The 10,214-nt window shown below is 32.7% G+C and overlaps 2 long non-coding RNA genes across 2 annotated transcripts in view; both read left to right on the top strand.

Annotated features, from left to right (window-relative positions):
- The window catches only part of LOC118733896, an 11,643-nt gene extending 8,012 nt beyond the window's left edge, over positions 1–3,631 (top strand). Inside the window, exon 2 of the long non-coding RNA XR_004992303.1 lies at positions 2,621–3,631. This is a non-coding gene — a long non-coding RNA (uncharacterized LOC118733896). The remainder of the gene's footprint in view (positions 1–2,620) is intronic.
- A 156-nt stretch (positions 3,632–3,787) lies between these two features.
- LOC118733898 overlaps positions 3,788–10,214 on the top strand; it is a 56,722-nt gene continuing 50,295 nt past the window's right edge. Inside the window, exon 1 of the long non-coding RNA XR_004992305.1 lies at positions 3,788–4,287. This is a non-coding gene — a long non-coding RNA (uncharacterized LOC118733898). The remainder of the gene's footprint in view (positions 4,288–10,214) is intronic.

Below are 10,214 nucleotides of genomic sequence, written 5' to 3'. Positions count from 1 at the left end.
TTTAATGAAAAATACCATTCGTTTTTATGAAAACATCAACCCCCAATACGATTCTTCAGCTTGGGCTACATTAGAAAATACCGAGGCCTTATATTCAATACCCTCTATCTACAATTTTCACAAAAGCTAGATTCTGATATAAAAATCCACTTGAGACTTAACTGTCATCGGTGATAATAATGCTGACCTTGTATAGCGTTTGACAGAAGAATTGACTATTAAACTGCAAAGTCAGAATTAACACAAGTGATGATAGCTTTTGTGAAAATTGCAGATAAAGGGTATAAGACCTCGATACACTGGAATTTGCAAACGACATTACAACTCTGCAGGAAAAAATTTACGTTGAGATTTTCAAATAAGTTACATTTATGTTGTATTTTACACTCATCAAAGTTTAAGCTAAGTAAATCCAAAAATTGTAAGAATATTTGAACAAAAAAATTTACTCTGGAAATTTTGATATTTTTATACCCGAGCGCACTTGTGCACAAGGGTATATTAATTTTGTTCACATAACGGTTGTTTGTAACAGCCAAAACGAATCGAGATAGATATAGACAAATGTATACATAAATGCTCAGAATGAATAGAGAAAAATCGATTAAGCCATGTCTGTCCGTCTGTAACTCGAGCAAAAATTGAGATATTTCAACGAAATTTGGTATGTAGGTTTCCGTTAATCCAAGGTTGGTATTGAAAATGGGCGAAATCGGACTTTAACCACGCCCACTTCCCATATAACGGTAATTTCCAGAAATACGAAAACTGCGATATTTTAGTAACTATTGAAGATAATTCACTCAAAATTGACATTTACAATAATTTTTAGACGAAAAATAAGAATATTATAAATTTTTAGAAAATGGGCGTAGCCACGCCCACTTATGGTTACATGTGTATATCTTGGTAACCGCTGCACCAATTTCATCCAAAATTGGCACAGTTGTTGACCTTCGCACAACATACCAAATGGCCGAAAATTTCTAAAATCGCTCAATAACCACGCCTACTTCCCATATAACGGTAATTTTCAGAAATACGAAAACTGCGATATTTTAGTAACTACCGGAGATTATTCACTCAAAATTGATATTTACAATAACTTTTAGACGAAAAATAAGAATATTATAAATTTTTGGAAAATGGGCGTAGCCACGCCCACTTATGGTTACATGTGTATATCTTGGCAACCGCTGCACCGATTTCATCCAAACTGGGCACAGTTGTTGGGCTTTGTGCAGCATACCAAATGGCCGAAAATTTTTAAAATCGGACAATAACCACGCCCACTGTCCATATAAGGGTAATTTAGGGAAATACGGAATCTTCGATAAATCAGTAAATATTAAAGCTAATTTATTCAAAATTGACGCTTGCAACAATTCTTTACCAAGAAATACGTCTATGGTAAAAGTTTGGAAAATGGGCGTGGCACCGCCCACTTATGATCACATATATGTATATCGGTAACCGTTATACCAATTTGTACCAAACTCGGTATTTTTATTGTGCTTGCCACATAAAAGCAAAACGTTGAAAATTATTGAAATCGGACTAAAATTACGGCCGCTCTTCATATAACGGTAAATTTCAGAAATGCTTGAAATTTCAATACTTCGTAATTTAAAACGCTAATTTACTTAAAATTTATACACCCCGGCTTATCATGTAGCGGTAGCTTTCGGAAAGGTGGAAAACATATATTTAATACTTGCGCCGGGTATTTAATGTTCGGCTCCGCCCGAGCTTAGACTTTCTTACTTGTTTGTTTTAGTTTTCAAAATTGTAAATCTCTTAAAACGCGATCAAATTAACAGCGCTTTTAGCAAAAACCAAACAAATTTGTAAAGGATTAAAGGCTCTACATGTACACACACCTCGCGTCAAAATTATAACAGCACTTTATATTGACAAGTTTACAATTTGTAGGTTGTTTTTTTTTTGTTATTTAATTGTAGCTATTTTTGTTATAAAAATAATTTAGTTTATTCTCTAACCAACCCCGTATAAATCCAAGCTTGAAACTTTTTGCATTAAAAAATTTAAATTTTCGTAAAAATATCAAGTTTTTTAATTAGATTTCTTAGAAAGATTTTGAGTATGCAGTTTTGTAGCCCATTAAGTTTTGGTAATATGCAGGTTTAAAGTAGCTAAGATTGGTTTTTTGGATTTTTTTTTTTAATCGTTGAAAATACTTTGTATGGAAGAAAACGCACAACACTGTCAGCAAAAAAAGTTTAAAACTTCCATTTGTACAGTTTTTGTTATAGAAAAATTACTTAAAAATTAAAAACAAACAAATAAATTTTTAAAACTAATATGTGGTGCGCTTATAATTCTATTATAAAAAAATATAAAAAAAATTGTGTAGAGCATTTATATCCATATAGGCATTTCTGCATCAAAAAGGAAATTGTGAGAAATTGTCGCTTACTTTTTTTTGCCTGTTAGCGCTCGATATATGTATTGCTTATTTGCCAGATACATGTCATTATTCAAAAAAACAAAAATGCGTTCAGGACCAACACCCGCGATTTGCTCTGGAGGGCCTTCTAACTTTGCATTAACATTAATAAAAAAAACTTAAGAGTACTAATTAATTTTTTTCCCCTTGCAGATCATTATTCATTACTACGGAAATCCAAATAGGCTGCACGGGATCACAAACCACCATCGCAAATAAAACTTTGAAATACTACAGTCGAAGTAAAGCAGCGCTGAAGAATGTGAGGCCAAAAAATGAGCTATACAGCAAAAGTTACAGAAAAGTGTGAAAAGTGAAAATCAAGCAAAAATTTACAACAAAATTGGAAAAAAGCGAAAAAATCCAAACCAAATTGTGAATGTATTAACTATTGAAAACTGTTTCGATAAACCCCCATTGAGCTATAAACTACGAAAAATTTGTGAAATTTCAGATAAAAAATTGAAAATAAAACAAACTAAAAAAATTGTGCAAAAAAAATTGTTCTAATAAAAAACAAACGAAAACAATTCTGGAAAACTTGTGCGCTGCTGCTGAAACACACAAAAAAACAGCAATAAAAGCAACAGGATTTATAAGTAAAAGTGAAACTCTATAAAAAAATAATCTTCTAGAAACCCGGATTTGACAACAACAGCGCAGACATTTTCTAATACTGATTGAGACTGTTGTGATTGGTTCAAAACATTTAACGTTGAAAGCAAAAAAATTACGCGCCACTGCTTTTTCATGTTTCTGTAAATTCTGCTGCGTGAAAAAAAGAACGAACTAAAACAGTTGCAGCAAAAAACGTAAACAAAATTACTAAATTTAGTTTTTGTTGGTGATGTGTTCGCACAGCGTAATCTGTGCAAAAAAAAACATTGTACCTACAAAAGAAGTGAAAAAAGTGCGGCGATTAACATTAACTGAACAATTAATTTTTCCACTAGTTTATGCAAAAAAAAAGTAAAAAATGAAATAAAAACTGCAACTTTGACACGGCGAAAACACGATAAAACAATTGTAAAACATTTCGCATAGTTTTGCTAAAAAAAGACCGAAAATTTATAAACAAAAACATAAAAAAATTGAGTTAAGAAAGTCGAAACCAGCAGCACATAAATACATACTAAGAAATAATAAAATAAAAAGCCACTTTATTGTGTTGTTGGTATTTTAGTTCTCCGCCAAAAAAAGTGCATTGCAGGGTTGCCAGCAAATCTTTCTTGTGTTTTTTTTTTGTCTGTCACACCACCAGGCACTCAATTACATATTTATTTAAATAAATTTTCTGCTCCCTCCATTTCCTACTTATACAAAAAATAATAACAAAATATAACAAAAAACACAGCAACAAATCTTTGAAAAACAAAACATTTGCAAATTAGTATAAAACGCTCATAAAATTTGTCACTTACATTCTTCCGCAAAAAGAAACGCTATCGATTTTACGAGACTAAGTTATACTAAATAAAGCAGAACTGGTTTGCCGTTATAAGCGTTCGTGTGTGTGCGTGTGTGTATTGCTATAGGTGGCGCGTGTGGCAAATCTACGTTCCGATCAATTTTACAAATGGATTACACCTTCGATTCGCAATCGCAATCTGGACGGTATACAGTAGCAATTGCAGCCACCACCAACAACAACGGTATATTGCTTCATGCAAACACAGTAATACCAACAATTACAACAACAACAGCGGTGAAAGCAACAATCGCCATCACAAAAGTAGCTGGTACTACGTGCGCCATAAAACAGTTAGACTGGCAGGAAGCGAACAAATATTGAAATCGCTCTTAAATTTTTAATTTATGTGGTGAGTAGACAGACAATTGTTTTCCTAATAACTAATGATCATTATTTAAGTTTTTTTTTAACCGACTTCAAAAAAGGAGAAGTTAATCAATTCGTCGGAATATTTTATTTTATTATTGTTATTATTTTTTATTTATGTTACCGCATAACCTTGGACCAGGTTAACCGATTTCTATTTTTTTTTTTTTTAATGGTACCTCAGAGGTAGTCCCAAACTAATTTGGTATGGATCCGATCATTTGATCACGAACGATAATCTTAAATTTTTATATGGGAATTGTAGCCGGTTTTGTTTTTTGCTTAATAATTACTTGTTAACCGACTTCCAAAAAAGGAGGAATTTTTTATTTTTTTTATGTATGTTACCGCATAACTTTGGACCACGTCAACCGATTACCATACTAATCTGGTTAAGATCCGATCAGTGGATCATGAGATATATATATATGAGAGTTTAAGTCGGTTTTGTTTTTTGCTTAAAAATTACTTGTTTTACATAAAATGTTTGGTAAAAAAAACTATTAAGTTTTGTTTACCGCTCAAGAAGGCAAACTTCATTTGGGTTTAAGCTAGGGTGACCATTCGTACCGAGTTTAGCGGAACTGTACTGATTTTATGAAAGTTATCCCGCTAAATATTGGGTCATATAAAAAGTTTCCACGGATTTTAGGGTAAATTTTTGAGAAAAAAAATCTTTATCTATCTATACATATAATAAAATTGTAGCAGGCCGATGTCTGTACATTTTAGATATTAGAGCAATAGAAGCCAAATCAACTTTTTTTAGAATTTGTGTCTGTCTGTCTGTATGTTTGTACGCGCATTACTCGAAAACTAATGCATGAACTTGAAAGTAGTTTTCACCGATGTATTGCTAAAAATCTTACTTAAAATATAGAATGAAAAGAATTTGAGAGTTGCCACCTGTTTAAAAATTGCATTTTAAGTAAATTGATCACATAAAGTAAATATTGCAATATAGCTGTCAAAAGAAAGAGAAGGCTTACAACCGAAAATATTTTTGTGCAGATTGCCACATGTTTGAAAATTTTAATTTAAATACTTCGATAAGATAAATTAAACATTGCAATATGGGTATGAGGTTTAGGAAAGTGTATTACCGAAAGCATTGTTGAGGGCAAATTTCTGTTTGGAAATTATGTTTTTGAGCGAAACGTCCACGTTTTCACTGCCAAAAAAGACACACAGTGAAAACTTTATAAATTTATTTTCATTTGAAAACAGAATGTTAATTTTATGTGAAATAAGGAAAAATGTTTTCACTTCACTTTTTCACAGACTAAAACGGCGTTTCCACTACAACCGAATCACGTGGTTCGCTCTCTCAATTATGAACGGCGAATCAACCTGTTTACACGACACATTCGTGATTCACTTTGCATCTCTGCTTCTTGTTCTTTGCTTTTTCTTAATTTTTAATGTGCTGTTTATAGTGCATTTCAACGGTGGAGAAAAAAATTTGCAGTGGTTAGTTAGCTAAATCAACAGTTTTAACGAATCTAGCTATTTTTTCAATGTTTGTGCTGGTGGGGATGTGTGTGGTCTATGTCTTTTGACAGCCGTTATCGATAAAAATTAGAGAAGACAACGATTTGTTCTTGATTCGCATGTTGATTGGATCTGAATCACCTACGAATGAAGTGATTCGCTCTCAAAATTTTGTATGGCGAATTACGTGATTCGGTTCGTAATTGGGGCGCCAATCACGAATGAGAGAGCGAATTACGAATGGGAGAGCGAATCACTTGCCGTGGAAACATCGTTTAAGAATTGGTCTCCTACTTACCTGGTAGTTATTTAAAAAATTATGAATTTAAAGTTTGATATTTTGATGGACATTTGTCGATAATCGTAGACTTTTATAAATCTTGTACAAAGTTTGGAATTTTGACTTACACGGATTTCGTTAAGTAGTGAGCTGTACTTTTATAAAAAAAAATAATAATAATAAACATCCAATAAACAAAAGAAAAAATAGCCAAAACTTAATAAAATTTCGCGTCGATTTTGGTTTACCCGCCATCGTACGTGTAAAATAACCGTAGAACAGATGAAGAATTGATCCTAACAAGAACGTGAACAATCCACTATAAATATTCAGCAAAAACAGGTACAACAACAGAAATAATTGCAATCGCAACACTGCTTAATAACAACAATTATGCAGCAAAAAAAAACAACAAAACAAAAAAAATCAGCTAGAAAAAGTAACAATTGGTATTGCGGAATAATTGTGGCAAGTTGAGGTTGGTCGTCAGGTGCAAGTGTTGACTATTCTGTATGTATATCTTTCTATACATGCATGCATACATACATACATGCATATTTAAAAGCACGTACTTACTTAGTTATGGACATCCATATGTAAGCGAGAGCAAATTAACAAAGTTAGCTTAGAAAAGATAGAGTTGTAGTTGTGTTGTTAGACATGGTGCCCTGGAAGACAGCAGAGGGGGCTATATCGGGGTAATTTTTGCATTTTTTTTTTGTTTCACTTTTTTCTTTTAATTATGCACGAGAATGTGTGTTGTATATAAAATTAAGAAAAAAGAAAACTCGAAAGAATTATATTAAAATTACATATATGTATGTATGTGTGTATATATTTACTTATAAACATATGCGCATATGTATGTATGTGCCGCTTACTTACGTGCGAGCCACTGCAACACGTCATAAAGTAACGCCAACACTGCCAATTGCCAACTGCCAGCCACCAGCAGCAACAGCAGCAGAAATCACAAACTGACACGCCAACTGACTCTGACTGACTGACGACTGCACAGCAATAAGCAGCAAACCAACAACAAAAGCTGCTTGCTATAACTAACTGCTATGCATTTGAAGTCACCACAACAAACGCCCACTGCATTGGCTATAATGCAGCACTGTGCATTCGCATATTAATTTTATAAATGTGATTTTTTTCGAACATCGCGTCGCTTTTTTCCAATATATCTATTTTTTTCGTTTTGTTTCTCATTTTAATTTTTAATAGCTAATTTGATTAAAATATGAGTTTTACAAGTGTAGTAAAAAGTTGTTAGAAAAATGCTTAGAACGAGTTAGCCACACTTGAATGCGCTTGTGGAAATGGTCTATAAGGAATTACTTTATTGCATATGTACATACATATGTACGTACATATGTACTTAGCTGGATGATGTATGATGCTGTTGTTTACTTGTGTGGGAGCCTTTGCGTTACTTTAATTGCCTGCCATTTGCGTGCTAACTTATTTTATAAAAATTAAAAATATAAATAAAAGTATCAAGTAAAGATTTATCTCCACGTTGATGTTTTCTGGCTTATATGAGATATGGCTTTCTGTTAGATGTATTTTTTTGTAATTTGATTATTCAAATGGCTCCCTGTAAATAGCTATTTGCTTCGAATTATTTGAAACAAAATACACAGTCGTTAGCATAGCTCTGCATATCTTTTAAACTTAATTCAAGAAACTAGTTTACGAATAGTTAGTTCCCAACTAGTCACCATTTCAAAAAATGTATTAAAAAAAAGAGTTGTGCGTGGATCGCACGTGCTAGTGAAGTGCTTCTTCCTACTAACCATAAAACTCACCATATTGCATCAGTACTTTTTCGAAATATAGAACCACTAACTTAATCCTAATCTTTATCTTAACCTTAAACTATTTTTACGTACATGTAGATATCCTCATTTTCGAACTCATCTCCCTAGTTAGTAATTATAAAAAGAGATTAGACATACAAAATTCGTCCCTCGTTAATCCCTAATTATAAAATAATCTGAAATTAAACCAGTATACATCCAAGTTTTTTCGATTATTTTTGTGAGGAAGAGAAGAAATGCCAAATGCAAAAGTAAATAAAAATGGACGCCAGCAAGGAAAAGAGGTCCATTACAAACCACTTTTAATAAAATATTAAGATAAAATATATTTAAAGTAATTAATATAGCAGAAAAACGTGAGCATGGTGACACAGAGACACACAGTTATGAGAATAACAAGCACAACAAATTTGACGACTAATAATCTGAGATTTGCCTGTGTTAATAGGGTTCTTAACAAACGAGCTTTGATTGAGATTATATTTATATGCAAACGTGCTTTTTATTAAACCTTAATCCTAAACTTAAGCTTTACCTTAACCTTACACTTAATCATAATCTTAATATTAATCACAATCTTAACCTTAGTATTGATCTCAACCTTAATCTTAAACTTAACCTTAACCTTAATCTGAATTTTAATCTTAATCTCAATCTTGATTTAAATCTAATATAAATCCTAGTCTTGGCCTTAATCTCAACCTTAATCTTAATCTTGCTCTTAATCATAATCTCATTCTTAATCTTAACCTTAATCTCAATATTAATCTAATTATTAATCTGGTTCTTAATGTTATTCTAAATATTATTATATTTACCTTGCTCTTAATGTTAATCTCAATATTAATCATAATTTTAATGGTCCTCGCCAGCTCCTCCGTCGCTTTTTCGTTTCATAGCACTGATTCCACTCTAATAACTTAACTCATTTAAGTACATTAGCGTATTCTTTACAAAAAGCCCAATGTATTTTATGATAGACTCTTAGATCAGCATATCATTCTCGACTACATTTAACGTAGTGCTTGGGACGATTGAGAGCTCGCTCTTGTCGTGAATGGTATCTACATATACATATACATATTTAAGGAGGAGAGCAATTCATGGCGAGTTAGAGTCCCATAACAAGTGCATAGAATGTGCGGTGAGAAGCGTCCCACAGCGAGAAGGGATTTCACCGCTACTATGCCTTGTGGTCTGGAGCAAACTACTAGTAAACGTACACTACCGGGGAATTCAGGTAATATGCCAACGATGTAGCAGTGCACAAATATGAACAAGTAATTTTTAGCAAAAAAAAACCGACTTCAACTCCCATATAAAAAAAAATATATATATATATATCTCATGATCCACTGATCGGATCTCAACCAGATTAGTATGGGACCACCTCTGAGACACTACCTTTCCGATGCAGAATTATCGAAATCGGTTGACGTGGTCCAAAGTTATGCGGTAACATACATAAAAAAAAAAAAAAAAAAATATTCCGACGAACTGATAACCTCCTCCTTTTTTGGAAGTCGGTTAAAAAATCATGAATTTTCGGCCCTACAAAAGTCAGCTAAAGACAATTCTCTTTTTTTGTATGATATACTGAAATTCATCAAAACCTTCAAGTGGCTGTAAATTTGCACGAGTTTCTGGTGTGAAAATGGCAAAATTTTACGAATTGCTTCTCACCACAAACCACAGTAACCAGTTCTAGCTGTTGCTACGATTGCGGAAAGCGGTACAGTACAATTTCGAAGAATCTGATGTCGAGTCCTGGGTACCATTTTAAGCATTGTCTTTCTTTCAATTCTGCTAAATTGATCATTTATTAGCTTAGATTTAAAACCTTAATATTTCATGTGCATTGGAAATTTTCAAATGACTTATATTTTTATTGGCTTCACCACCAGGCTGAGTCGAACCTGCGCCATCGGAACCGTTAGTTATAGTCTTCGAGTGACGATAAACCGAGTGATTCGAAATTGTCCAATTCTACCTTTAAGAACCAGTAAAAAGCAATGAACTAGTTAATTACGGACCAATTGGGAACTAATTACGCTGGTCGAGAGTTACATGGTTATTATCTAATTTCAAAATTCGATATACATAAAATATATTGCTTTCGATCGCAATTTAATATTACGATTTGAGGTAGTTTAGCTCCACCTATTTACCAACTAGTAACACAGTAAACACAATACAAATGAAAACTCGTTACAGGCGGTCTTCAATATATACATAATCAGATTTCGAATAATTTGCGATCCGACGCAGTTACTTTTGTACATAACACAAAATTAAAATGCATTAAAATAATCG

Source organism: Rhagoletis pomonella, unplaced genomic scaffold, assembly GCF_013731165.1.
Source record: "Rhagoletis pomonella isolate Grant_MI unplaced genomic scaffold, Rhpom_1.0 Rhpom_scaffold_00002, whole genome shotgun sequence".
NCBI classification, from domain to species: domain Eukaryota; kingdom Metazoa; phylum Arthropoda; class Insecta; order Diptera; family Tephritidae; genus Rhagoletis; species Rhagoletis pomonella.
This window is presented reverse-complemented; position numbering and strand designations above follow the sequence as displayed.